This window comes from Castor canadensis, chromosome 14, assembly GCF_047511655.1.
Source record: "Castor canadensis chromosome 14, mCasCan1.hap1v2, whole genome shotgun sequence".
Lineage (NCBI taxonomy): Eukaryota > Metazoa > Chordata > Mammalia > Rodentia > Castoridae > Castor > Castor canadensis.
The window spans coordinates 56,187,395-56,201,062 of NC_133399.1; the positions used below are offsets into that span (position 1 = coordinate 56,187,395).

At 45.8% G+C, this 13,668-nt stretch overlaps 1 protein-coding gene across 1 annotated transcript in view; it reads left to right on the forward strand.

The window, feature by feature from the left end:
- The first annotated feature begins 520 nt into the window (after nt 1-520).
- Zmat4 (zinc finger matrin-type 4) overlaps nt 521-13,668 on the forward strand; it is a 403,972-nt gene continuing 390,824 nt past the window's right edge. The window contains exon 1 of the mRNA XM_074054613.1: nt 521-651. The gene's annotated coding sequence lies outside the window, so the exon portion shown is untranslated. The remainder of the gene's footprint in view (nt 652-13,668) is intronic.

Sequence of the window (13,668 nt, forward strand, 5' to 3'; positions counted from 1 at the left end):
CCTGACACCAGGAGACACCCCACGGTTATAATTCTCTCTACCCCCAGGAACATTTACCAGAAAGGGGAAAAAAATAAGGCTAGAAAATTGTTGCTATGGGCTCTGTTTTGTGGAAGTTAAAATGCTGGATCAAGAATCTGATTGCTTGATAGCTCGCTCTCTCTCTCTCTCTCTCTCTCTCTCTCTCTCTCTCTCTCTCTCTCTCTCTTTCTGTCTCCCTCTCCTCTGTCTCTCTCTCTCCCTTCTTGTTCTCTTCCCCCCCACCCCCATACACCTATTCCTTCCTCCCCTCCCTCCACTGGACTCCCAGTTCTGCCCCGACACGGGCCTTACAGGTTGTCAATGAAACAGGGAATTATTTCCTTTGATGGCTTAGATAATAGTAGAAGCCAAAGCAATGAGTGAGGTCGGCTGAGACCAATGCAGTCCTGCCCGGGACTGGAGAGCCAATCGCAAGAGCAGAGGGCGGGGCGTCGGCGCCAGCAGATAATTGCTAAGTGCATCGCTAGCACAGTTGGTCGGAGCTGCTGAGAGGTCTGGTCGCAGAGACAGGAACGCGTAATCCTCAGCGTGCTCCATCCCGGCAGCATCCTCCACGGCTCGGCAGGGCAGCGAGCCTCTGGACAGCAGCCCCTCTGCTCCTCGGAAAAGGTACCTTTGCCTGCGTCCCGGGGGTGCTGCTCCTGCTTGTGCGTTCTCAGTGGTTTGCAGTTTAGCCCAGGTGGAGGGATTGCAGAAAGAAAAGTTTAGGAGAGGAAATGTGACAAAGGTGGGAATACACTGTCTTTTGTTGGGAGGAATACAAGCCCACGATTTGGAAAACTTCTGCGCTGTCAAGAGCTGGGATTGTTTACTACTCTTAATTAGCTGAGCTCAGATCTGTCGAAATCAGTCTGGTCTGGGCTAGTGGCCCTGCAGGGTTGGGGTGTAGACTGAGGTTTGTTGGGTAAAAGAAGCTGGATCCTAGGATGCTCTGTTTCCTGGACCCCAGGATGATGCTGTAAACCCATCATTGGGAGCTGGTACTGAGGAACGTGATTGGTGGTTTGCATTTTCCTCCACTGGGTCTGCCTAGTCCTTGACCTGCCTTCCCCAAACTATTGTGACCTTCAACTCAAGTCCTTCCTCAAACTTCTGTCTCCCTCATCCCCCTACCTTCTGCCCACTGTGTCTCCGTTCATTTTATTTGGTGGAAGAAGCAATTTCCTGGGTGTTAGGGCCTGTTCTGTTTGACCCCGCCAGCATCTGCGTGTCACACAACTTCGTAAGAACACAACCCCTGTCAGAGGGAAAGATATCACCTCACCCATTAGCTTCCGAAAACTCTGGAAGACTTTCCAGGTTTGGTGTGTACTGAAAAAAAATGGGGATGGAGGTATATTGTATCTTGTGAGTGCCTTGCACCCTTACTAGAGAACTGTCCAGCTTGAAGCATCCCAGCAGCTATGGGAGGTGGAGACTGGTGGCAGGGGTGAGCTGCTGGGGGATGGCTGTGTTTAGGTGCGCAGGTGCATTTGTGGCAGAAACACGGTTCTGAAGTCACTGTCCACACTGCTTCTGATAACTGCTCTTCAAGTAGAAAAGCTCACCACAGCCAGCAGCTGGTTCAGCTCACCAGCATCTTAAACATTCTACATTGCAGAAGTGAGACCACAAGGGCCTCACTTGCTCTGAGAGCCACTTTTGGTCCTGGGGAAAACTGCTTTCCCTCAGCTTCTGCCACAGGAAGGTGTTAGGTAGGTGGACCTTTAGGAAGTGGTGTCCCCATGGGAAAGAAAGTGAAGCACTTGGCCTTCAACTTCCTGCTTTCATGCAGGCAGCTCCTATTTTCTCACTTCACCAGGTTTGCTGCCGGTTGTACCTGGTAGATACTCTGAAGTTGACAGTCCTCAGCTAATAACCCAAATTCCTGAGGTTTGGGCAGTGGGGAGGTTCAGGTGAATTGCCTCACTTTGATTTCTGTGGGGAGTCCTGGCAAGAGTGGACATTCTGAGAGGGACTCTCCAGCAACACCTGTGCTCTGTTTCTACAAATTGCTTTCCTGTTTTAATTCTTATTTTCATTAACCAGCACAAACAACAGGTTCTCTACCTCCTTTAGGCAGCTATTTTTGTTTTTGGAAACTGTTATTATGGAAGCTATACTCACAATGATTAAAAAAAAATAGCTGCCTGACTTTTTGTTGGTGGTGGTCAGGACAGAGTCAGCTTTCTTTCTTCTGCACATGCTGTCTGGCAGTGAGCAAAACAAACTTGCAGCCCTGCACATCATGATTTGCTTGTGTTGGGGGCAGGGTGGAGTAAAGAAGAACTTTTATTGACTGTTGGGCAGGTCTGGTCAGGACCCTGATGCCCTGTGGTCTGTTTAGGACATGTCTAGGGCATGGTCCCCCAGAGGGACCAGGGGAGGCCGCACCCTGCCCGCAGGGATCCTGAACACAGGCTCCTTGGTTTTCATGAAGACAGGACTAAATTAGACAATGCTTTTGAGTTTGAAGGGTGTCTAGGGCCAGGAACAGGAAGCAGAACTGGGGGTCCCTTCAATGACTGCTGATCTGTTGGATGTCTATCATGATAGAGAACATTAAAAGTAAGGCACTGAAAACAGCTCCTGATGGTGACTCATGCACAGAGGGAAAGGCTGGGTGGGGGGAGGGAGCTGAGGAAGCTTTGAAAAGTACAAGTGGGACACACTGGAGCACTTGCTTTTTCTCCCTCTCCCTCCTCCTCATTCCTTTTCCTTGTATTTCCTCATTTGGAACAGAGATCATTAAAATAACAACTTCAGCTAAAAAAAAAAAGAGTATAGAATCTGAAGAATAATTGACAAAACTCAAAACATGCTCATCGCGCGGCTTCACCTTGGATGGGGTGGAGTGTGAAACCCATCATCCAGCACCTCTGCTGTGATCCAGTTTGGGGAATTTAATCGCTGGTGTTAGGCTGATTAACTCCTTGTGAATCTGGGAGCCTGTTTGTGTATGAAGGGACTGATTGATGCTTAGGAAATTAAATTTGTTGCTTGTCATTTCAGCAAACATGATAGCTTTAGCCAGAACCTTGGATAAGCACCATGCAGAGATGTAGCATTTTCTTCTTTCCCCTATTGGTCAGCCAGGATTTCTGATATTTAAACTGTGGTGTGGAGGAGTTGCATTTTTCTTCTTTTACAGCCCAGAGTGATTTACATGGCAAGTAAAAGTCGTACCCCTAATTTTCTGATCCTCCATTCCTGTCATCCCTTTTTGAGATAAACACATCAATAAATAATCTCTTTACCAACCCACTTTGATCTCGTCATTTTGTGCCTGTTTTGCTGTTAAAGAAAACTGTCCTCTAAAATAGAGTTGAAAACGTATTAAATTTTTTTTTATCAGACAAGTGCCTTTTTGTCTTCTATTTTAAAATTTAATTTTGTGGTTTTGGGGAAATCAAATAAGCATACTTATTGGGTTAGGCATTTTGGTAAATGCTGTCACAATGTCTTCTTTTCCTTTTGTGGATGTATGAACTTCCCAGTTATTCTGGGGGTGGGTGTGTCTGAAGGTTTGAAACAGTTTGGAACACCCCTGAAAGTTGACAAGCTTGGAGCACAATGTGATCCTATTTATTCAAAAATGGGGAGAAAATTGTTTTGAAATCTAGACTGAAATATATTCCGCTACTCTATTGATAACAAATGCCCCTTCCCTTCTTCGTTTAGGAAAATTTCCTAGGCAAAATCGTGAGTAAATAGTTCATTGAACTCACTCATCCTTATACTCATGTGCTCCTTACTTCCACCCCATTGGGGAGCTATTTCACCTTGAAGCAATTACCTGAAAAATCTTCCTCAATCTGATAGGCAGGTATCTCTCCTTTTCCTCTCTCCCTTCTGTTTCTTCAGTCCTGACATGTAAGGGCACTCTAGGTGAGATTTACTTTTAGATGCCCTGTTCATCTCACTTCAGAAAGAGTTAACAGAAGACCTCAGGAATGCTGGGATATCCATGGGAGTCTGCCCTGTGGGAGCAATGAGGTAATCCTATCACCAAGCTCAATTCTACTGCAGACCTCACAAGAGCACCTGGGCGGTGTGCTGACCTGCATGAGGCAGACAGGGCCTGTGTTTCTGAGTGAGGAGAATTCCCACCAGGCACAAGCCCCTGCTGCTCCACTTTCCTGACTCTAGCCCCTCTGCAGCCCTCACCCAGCATTGACCTTGGAAACATTAGCAGACAGAGCAATTTGTCTGCCAGTCTCCTAGTTTCTTTGTTCTCTTCTCCCCCTTAAATCTATCAATATTGGAAACGATCAAATCTAATTATTAGTACTAAGGTATGAACAGTTAACATTGCTGTCACTTTCAGAGGTATTTGAAGGTTTTTGTTTTTCCAGCCTAGGGCCTCATGCATGCTAGGCATTGTTCTACCAGTGAGCTACACCCCCGTCCCAGTATTTGAGTTCTTAGTGGAAATGGAAGATAAACATAGTGAAATTTCAGTTGTCTGCTAGTGTGACTTGAAACTGGGAAACTGTGGCATTTTGGTTTTTAGTTAAAATCTGGTTCTTTTCTTACCTGCATTGAGGATAGCCTGTGGTCACTCAGGGTAATTGTAGTAGTATTTGGAATCTGAGCCAGGCATGGCAGTGTGTCTGTAATCCCAGCACTTGGGAAGCTGAACCAAGGAGGATGGTGCGTTCAGTGCAAGCCTGGGCAGTGTAGTGAGGCCTGGTCTCAGAATATACATATATATTTGGGTTTGACCTTGGGTTCTGTGCTTACTTGCTCTTTCTGACTTCCAGTTTCCTTCTGTGAAAAGCAAAGTTCTTGAACTATATTCTTACAGGTCCCTTTCAGCTCTGGCCGTCCCTCTGAACTTTGTCACAGAGTCCCACATCCTGCTGTGGGTGTCATGGCTCCAGATGGACGTGGAATTTGCAGAGCATCCTCCAGTACAGCCACAGTGACTGGGGATGCTTTCAGAGCTAGAATCCATGAAGGCAGGTCAGAAAGAATGGTGGATGTTATGCCAGAAGAAAAACAAGCTGAGGGGTGATGTCATAACTGATTTTGGTTTAGGAGGGGATGTTATATGGAGGATGGCGACCAGCTGTTCTCCATCTCCAGTAAGGATTGAACTAGAGAAAATAGACAGAAATTGCAGCAGATGGACTTAGATTAGGTATGGGGAAGAATTTTCCATCAGCAAGAGTTTTTTAAAAAGGAAGGTTGTGGAGCCTCTGTGATGAGAGTTAGGAAGTGGATAAGCTGGAGGTTTTAGCCAGAGGAGGAGCCCAACAACTGGAGGGTGCAAAGGCAGAGGCCTCAGAGCCTGGGGACACACACCCTCTCCTGAAAGGGACCATTCCCATTTCTCCAAAACTTCACCCATGCTATGGGGTTGTTGAAGTGTCTAAAATCAGAGTTCCTGGGGTGAGAGAGAAAGGAATGTGGCCAACCTGTGCAGCCCCCCAGGGCATGGAAACCCCTCCTATTACTCTGTGCTGGCTACCATCTTGATGGGTAGATCCTTACCAGTGTTTGGGGACCTCCAATAAAATCTAATCTCTCTGTTCCAGACATGGTAAATGAGTACATAGAAGTGAGAGGGTTTGGTGGCATCACACAGAGGGCCAATAGCAGAACAGAGACCAGAATCAAGATCCTTCATCTCCCTAGTTAGTGTTATTTGCTTTGTAGCTCATTTCCTTCTTATTTCCAAATCGCGTAGACCATTTGCATTCTGGGCTTCTAATATCTATCTAACCAAATGGCAATGACAGACACCTGCTGATACTGAATGCCCTGCTCCAGGGCACTCATTGCCCACACAGTGTGTCCTATTCCAGAGTGTCCACTGCCAACTCTGTGTGACCTATTCCAGAACAGCCATTGCTGACACTGCTTTCCCTACTCCAGAGTACCTATTGACAACACTGTACATACTCCAGAGCCCCCATTATCCACGTTCTCTGCCCTACTCCAAAGTACCCATTGCTGACTCTGTTTGCCCTACTCTAGAGTACCAGTACCTGCACTCTGCGCCCTACCCTTTCCCACTGTAGTATGACACTCTGCTCTACTTCAGAGCACCTGTTGTTGATGCTGTGCCCTATTCCAGCCTGGTGCTTTGCACAGCACACTGTTCAGTGTCCTGTCAGAGTTGGAAGGGGACTGCTGTGCCATTCCTGGGGTGGCTTGGCAGTGTTTCTGGCAGGTCAGGGTGGCAGAACCTAGATGTGTGCCTAGATTAGATAGGAGGGGATGGGTAGGGCAGGGAGAAAGATGGGGAAAGATGAAAGATATTTAATCTGAGTCTTGCAAAGGTAAGAAACTTTATCTATCTATTTGAAGTCCTTGTTGAACAAATGAAATAAGGGAGACCCGTGGCATAGGGTGTACCCTGGATAAGACACTTCACCTGTTACTTTTAATAAACATAAACGAAAGGTAATGTGGAACACTGGGGAGGATAAAGGGATGTCCTGGGGAAAGTGCAGCCTACAGTGCCTATGGTGGATCTAGCTCTCTGGCACCACAAACTAAACCCAGAATTAGTTAAGTGCATGCATGTAGCCCCTGAGCAAAAGAAAGACAAACCTATGTTTGTCTGAGCAAGACATTGGAGCAGTGTAGGGTGGGCAGTGAGTGCCCAGCTGGGAAGGCATGACCCTTCTCTCTACATCTTGCTGCCATGTCTCCATGCTAACATAGGTATTCTGGGCCTCATACCCAGCACTTAAGTTGGACACTAGGGGTTTACCAGAAACATGTCCTTCTCACAATGTTCCAGAGACAGCATGGCAGCATATTTGTCCTAATAGTAGCTGAGATAGAAGTGGAGGAGCCAAACAAGAGAGGGTCAAGTGTGCACCAGGGGCTGGCTGCTCAGGCAGGCTGCCAGGATGTAAGATGGGCTCTAAGAAGAGAGAGAATTTGGACTGATGAAGAGGAGGGGGGATGGACGGGAACCAAGGAATTGCAGAGCCTGTTTGCAGAGGATGACATAGTCACCACCCTGAGAGAGAACCTTGAGGAATAACAGCTAGGTGTGCCAACCCAGAGGGCTTCAAGGTCAATCCAGATGTTTCCACCATGTGTCCCTTGTCATTCAAAATGACATTCAGCTGAGCTCACACTCCTGTCCTCAATTTTGATGCCCAAGAGTATACTTGGAAACAGGTGTGTTATGTAGGATGGATACATACCCTAGGTAGATGCAGTTGTCTTCATTTGGAGTGCTCATAGGCGCCCTTCCAGAAAAAGGAATGCCTGAGTGGGACTTGGGAAGAAAATAGAAAATGACTAGGCAGGTGGGGAAGGGTACAGGCAGAAAGTGATCCATGTTTGCAAGACTGAAACATCAAGACATACCAGTAGTATTGGGGTGTTACTAAATCTGGCCACAATATTTATGTTTGGGGAGTAAGAGGAGGGAGGGGTTATGGGTGCTTGCCAGGTAGTAAGAGACCAGCTGGCCAAAACAAGTAGCAGGAAGATCTTAGGCAGTAAAGTATAGGATAATATTTACATTTATGAACAACAACTCCAGTAGTTTCAAAGTGGAGGGGGTAGGTGAGATCTGGGAGGGGCAAGAAGGAAGGACCCAGCCTGGGACAGAGAGGCCAGTTCAGAAGTTATTTGCTGCTGTCCAGGTGAGAAATGATGAGGGCCTGAAGGAAGACAGTGGCAGCAGGGAAGAGGAGGGGACAGCATCAAAGGGAGACAGTGACTTCATAAGTTACACTAGATCAGGCAAAAATGAAGAGGAATTATTCATCCCTTGGAAGAGAAGCTGACAGGTGACAAGGAAGGTCACGCTGTTAGATAAGAGGAAAAGCAGCATCCGTACTGAAGATGGGATGAGAGGAAGTGGGTTTGAACTACAGGAAAAGGATATAAAGGAGACATTAGAACTAATGCTTTACATAGAAGGGATTGTTAATCATGGGGCAGTGTCATCAAAGGTGGTTATAGACTAATTCTCTTTTTCTGCAGAATATTAAAAAAAATCTGTCTTTCCCCTGATGGAAAAGAGGGCAAAGAATGTGACTAGATAGTTCAACAAGTACAAAAGAAATAAGTGGACAGAACGTTATGTTAGAGTATCCATCACTCATTGTTAACAAGTGAAATTAAAACCAAGATATTATCCACCTAACAGACTAGCAAAAATTAAAAATGATAATATCCTGTCTAGTGTTGTTTAAGAGTGTTGTTGGGGACAGACATATGTAGACTTAGCTAGTGGGAAGATAATTTGAAAGCATGGGAGATGTGTCTCAAAAAAATACCCTTTGAACCACTGAGCAGTTCTAGGAATTTATCCTAAGGGAAAAATCGGGTCTGTGCACAATAGTTCTAATCAAGGATATTCCTTTCAGCATTATTCATGATAACAAAACATTGTATGGTGGGATTAATTAAATCTAATATGGCTCATCCATAAAATGGAAATCAAGGAAGCTATTAAAATTACATTGAATAATATATAAGATGGGAAATGCTAATAATATATATTAAGTAAAGATTTAAAAGTAAATAGAGTATAATTGCAGTTAAAATAGAAGGTATTATACATACCTTCTGAAAATGGAATAGAATGCAATATATCAAAATCTCAGCAGTAGAAACATGATTTTTAATTCCTTTAAACTTTTTAGTACATTCTAAATTTTCTATGGGAAACATGTTATTTTGCAAATTAGAAAACATGCTTTTTAAATTTATCATTCCACCACAAGTGTTCAAGTGGTGACTGTACATCTAACGATGTTTTAGCTCAATGTTGGTCACTAAAATGTGTAAGATGGGCCCTGTGTCTTCAAAGCACTTGGTGACATAAGAGGAATGGGCTGGTGGAATCCAGCAAGGGCTGCCCATATCATCAGTAGGGGCTGAACTTTTGCCCCTCTGTGCAGGGAATGGTCTTTGTGGCCTGTGCATCCTTCTCCTTCCTACCCTTCTCATCCACATTGCTGCAGCCAGGCCCTGTCCCTCACAGTGGTCAGATCTGTCTTAACATTTCCAGTGGTGTGTTTCCATGCATCACAAGCAGACAAGTTGAGGCTCTCATAAAGCCAGGGAGTGGCTTTGTAAGGCACAAACCAAGGAACTTTGGTGCCAGATGCCCGATTTTTTGCAGAGCTGGCTGTTTTGCAAGACTGTGAGTGCTCTTGATGGGACCCACAGGTTCCCACAGGAAGGTGCGGGGCTCTCTCACCCTCCACGCTACCCCCACCCCTCCCCCTCTTAATTAAGACCAAATTGATGTGCCCACAGCTATCCTATTTTGATCAGGGGCTGTGGGTGCAAAGGCTCTCCAGAGGCAGCCCTCTGGCTCTACCTCATGAGAGTTTCATTTGTTACTGCTTTTCCAGAATGCCTTTGCTTCCCGCTGTGGTTTCCTTTGTTGCATAAACTCCGGGCAGCGGTGGACAGTCAGCTCAGGATGGAAGTTACAGCTGGCTGGCTCCATGATGTGTGCTGGGGCCACTTAGGGGCTCTGGGGCACCTTCCCACAGCAGGGCAAGTGGCAGCTCTGATGGGCACACCCTTGGGGCTCTCACAGGCTTAATTGGGAAAAGTGGACAGGACTGCCAGAAGGTAGGGCAGGATAAGGAGTGGTGTGGGCTGCCTGAATGATTTGCTGCTCTGTTTATTTTAATAAGAACTCAAATTTGTATGGTATTTTCTATTCACAAGCCTCAGAGGTGGGTGGGAAGGTGTTGTTATCCCCATTTTGCTGGGGAGGAAATTGATACAGAAAAGGCAAAACCATTGTCTCTAGTTTGTGAGGATAGGAGACACAGGAGCCAAGCTTGAAATGAGCTAGATTTCTGCCTGTGAATTCCACCCTGCCTGGCCTGCTCAGAAGAGGCACGTGCAGTAGCATCCTGTGTGGCCCTGACAGCTGCCTGCAGAGTTAGCAGCAACATGTGTGCAATGGCCTTGGGTACAAGTGAGCATTCAGCTGAGTCCTATATGAGGTGAGGCTGAGAGTAGGTGCTGAGAAAGGTGATGTCAGTGAGTGCCAGGCCAGAGTAGTCTCGTAAGCACACCAAGCAGAGAGTCCTAAGCTCTGAGCATTGAAGGATGTGGCGATTTGGATGGCAGAAGGGGGTCTTCTCCCACTGAGTGGAGGTCTGCAGCCAAGAGCCAGCAAGGAATGTGGGGTTGCATCTGGGCTGACTGCAAGAGGTGCCTTGAGCACCACATGGCCCAGGCTTTGCTTGCTGCTCAGCAATGCCTTCTGTTTGATGTGGGTGTGAGAGGAGTGAATGGAGGGAGAGACTAGAGGTAGGGAGATGGGCTGGTGGAGCCTCTGGGCTTTCTGTCCATTCTGCTGTCTCTCTTGGTTTTGTTCCTGCTGAAAATGCAATTGCTCTGCAGGGTTCCAGGAAGAGAGAAAGGAGAGTTGAGATGGTTGCTCTTCTGCCAGCCCTCTCCTCCCACTTGAGAACTTAGAGTTTTCAAATGTGGTACAAAGAAGGAACATTTATGAGACAATAAGAAGAAAGGGAAAAAAATGGGGACAGAGTGGGGAGTAAGTGGAGACCCCCAGAGGGATGTTTAGAAATAAGTAAGTGACTTACAGCACATGGAAAAATCTAAATGTAACCTCTTTTAAAATTATAAGTCATAGGTTTTTGAGTATGATAAAACACAAATAAAAAAGAAAGAAAAAGAGCCTGGGATGGCTGTTTGGTTGTAGATTTTTTAAACATTTGCTCATTACACCTAATTTTATATAAGTGAGGGAACCAAGCACTAGTGGGTAAGTGGAGCATTGCTCTGTCTTCAGAGAAGTTCTTCTTCATTCAGCCTCACTGATCACCAGGAGGCTCTGCAGAAGGGTGCTGGCTGCACAGTCCCTTAGTTGCTGGGGTCTGACTGTTTTGCTTCAGTCCACTTCTGAGGCAGGTGGTCAAGGGAGATCACTGGCTCCAGGCCATGAGAGACTTGGGATGTCACTCTACTCTTTCTTTCTCCACAGTGGGAGCAGTATGCTTCTCTTTCACATCCTTTAGTCTCCTCAACAAGAGACACGAGCTTCTGACATTTTGTGTGCTCCTTTTTCACTGCTCCAGACATTGAAGATGGACAGGGCCACTTCTAAGCTTTGAGAATCCAACAGTGGGCAAGACTGACCAGGTCCCATTCTTTCTGAGCTTAAATTCTAGTGGAGGAGACAGATGGCAAACCCATAAATAACCATGTCAGAGCTGGTCTGTGCATGGAGAGAAATGAAACTGAGCATGGGCAGTAGGGAGTGTGGCTGGGGAGGGTGTGTTCAAGAGGGCAGAGACCTGAAGCCAGTGATCCACATGGATATTTGGGGACCTGTAATTCAGGTCGTGAAAGGAACTGATGCTGAGACACTTGGAGTGTCAGGAATTGCAAAGAGGCCAGGGTGTTCTTCCTCAGACCACTGGAAATTTCTGAGCCAAGTAGTAGCATAGTCTATGATGTTAAAATATCATTTTGGCTGCTGATAGCACCCTAGGAGAGGCCATGTGCAGGCAGAGGCCAGTGAGGAGACCAGGATCCTCACGAGGGAGGTAGGGTTTGTGCTTTAGGGTAGCAGGACATAAAATGAGGATGGGAAGACAGAAGGACTGGGAGTGAGGATAGGGAGGTGAAGGGACAGGAAATAAGGAGTTTTGGGAAGTATAAGATACCTAAATGAAACATCCATTGGACAGTTAGGCTATAGATGTGGAATTCAGAAATGGGGTCCAGGTTAGAGAACTTTGGGGTCACCAGTGCATCAGTGATATTTAAGGTCATAGGGTCAGATAAGCTCACTGGGAGAGTGTGGTTTCACAGGTGGTGGAAAGACTGAGTCCTGAGAACTAGTATTTATAGATCTAGGAGAGCAGTTGGGAAACTTCTTGAAGAGCCAGAAGTTTACAATATCATTGCAAACTGCTCGGCTTTCCTATTGTAGCCCCAAAGCAAACACAGACACTATATAAATAAGCATGGCTGTATTCCAATAAAACTTTATTTATAAATCAGGGAACTAGCCTGTGGGCCAAAGCTTGCTATCCTTGAATCTAGGACATTAAAGATTAACCAAGGGGGACTGAAACGAAGCAGTCCACAAGAGAGAGGGAGAACAAGAGAGGATGACGCCTCAGAAGCTAAGTGAAGTGCTTTTTAGGAAAGAACAGTGATGATCTGGCTCAGACTAATGCAGTAGGGTGATGGAGAACTGAACATCAGCACCATGGAGGCCTTTGGTGAGCTGACAAGAGCACTTTTCTTGGAGTGTGAGGTGGAGTGGGTTTGAGGAGAGGCACTGGCGATAGCTCATGTAAACAACTTCATGGAGGAGTATTATTGTAAAGGAGAACAAGGAAATGAAATGTTAACTGTAGGAGTATGTGGGATCAAAGTAAGCATTTTTCCTTCAAAAGTGGGGAAAATAACATGGTGTTTGTGTGTGGAAATGACGCAGTGGATAGGGCACAGAGAGGACATGGGGATGGGAGGTGAGAACACCTTCAGTGGAGTAGAGGAGGGAATGGTGGGTACGACCTTAACTGACTTTTCACACTGTATGGGAGAGAGGAAGAAAGGAAGGGCAGAGCAACCGATAGCTAGAGGCAGTTTGGTGGATGAGTCCCTGTGTTGCCTCATTTTCTCAGTGATGTGTGAAGTAAGATCAAAGCCTTCCAAAAAACAGGTGAAGAATCTGAGCCATGGAAACACCCCTGTACACAGGGAGAGGGACAGAGACAATAACAGAGGGTTCTTCTGACTCTCTGAATCAAAATTAAAAGGTTTCTGCTGATGCTATCACTTGATCTTTATACTGCAAAAGGGGCCCTGTAACTTCTGAAGAGTTATGACTGAATTAACAAGGCCAAGATGAGGGCACAAATCCTCAAAAAATAGTCTTGTAGATTCCTGCAGGTCTGGAGCTGCCTACTGTGGTGGCTTTTGTACGATTGCATTTTAAAGAAATGACATCACAATGCCTAGACATTCTCCTCAGACATCAGACAGGTGGAGAGCTACAGAGCTCACTGACCTGGACTCAGGAAGACTTAAGGGAAATGTATCTCACCTTTGTCCCCCTAAAAGTTTTTGAGTCTTCTACTCTTTTTTCTTTTTCTTCTCCTCCTCATCTTCCTCCTCCTTTTCCTCTTCTTCCTCCTCTTCAAATACCTTGTTATATTACAGGAGGCAGTGAGATGAACATTAGATTCTCTAATTTTTACCTTAAGAAATTATCCTGACCACAGTCCCACCAAAACCAAACCAAACCAAACCAAAACAAAAAACAAAAAACCCAAGAAATTGTACTAGAGGGATGGGGAGAGTAAAGATTTACCCAAGGAAAAGGTAGAACCCACAGGCAGGGCTGGTCCTTTTTTATCTTTCTTGCTGATGTCCAGGAGGAAGGAAGGAAGGAAGGACAAGCCAAGAAGAGGCCTTGGCTGTACATTTCAGGCAGTCTGGGAAGAGAGAAATGCTGGTGCAACTGTGAAGAAATAGAACACCTCTTTTATTCTATTTAGATGTCTGTGGGGAAGGAAGAAGGAAAATAGAGTGGGATCAAGTGGGATTGCAGAGAAGGAAAATGACTTGGGCTTTGGAAAAGAGAATAATTTTAAGATCACACACCCAGCAGAAAAACTTTCCCAGGGCTTTGTGAGGATGCTGGTACCTGTAGCA